Here is a 586-nt window from a genome sequence, read left to right as displayed (position 1 = left end):
GAGAGCCAGGCCGAGCCCTAGATCCAGACAGGGGGATTTTGTCTGAACCGGGCGGAGGAAACACTGATTTATCCCGAAATGAAGACGTATTTCCGAACCCCGCCAGCCCCCCGCGAGCATCAACGGCTAGATCACGATCCGTAGCCAATCGATGGTTATCAGAGACCGCCGGCCACGATGCTTGCATCTGGGAGCTTCCACAAGCTTCCCCCAACCTCACCGGCGAGGCGCTCCTCGCCGGAGATGGATTACCTCGTCGGACTCTCTCCATCCGCCGCCGCACCTCCGCAGAGCTCCATGTACTCGCAGAGCCCGCCCTAGCACTGCGCCATGGAGAGGATCCCAGAGGCGACCCCCGAGGCGGGTGATACGTCTCAAACGTATCTATAATTTCTTATGTTCCATGCTAGTTTTATGACAATACTCATATGTTTTATATACACTTTATATCATTTTTATGCATTTTCCAGGCACTAACCTATTAACAAGATGCCGAAGCGCCGGTTCTGTTTTCTGCTATTTTTGGTTTCAGAAATCCTACATAGGAAATATTCTCGGAATTGGACGAAACAAAAGCCCACGGTCT

This window comes from Lolium rigidum, chromosome 1, assembly GCF_022539505.1.
Source record: "Lolium rigidum isolate FL_2022 chromosome 1, APGP_CSIRO_Lrig_0.1, whole genome shotgun sequence".
Lineage (NCBI taxonomy): Eukaryota > Viridiplantae > Streptophyta > Magnoliopsida > Poales > Poaceae > Lolium > Lolium rigidum.
This window is presented reverse-complemented; position numbering follows the sequence as displayed.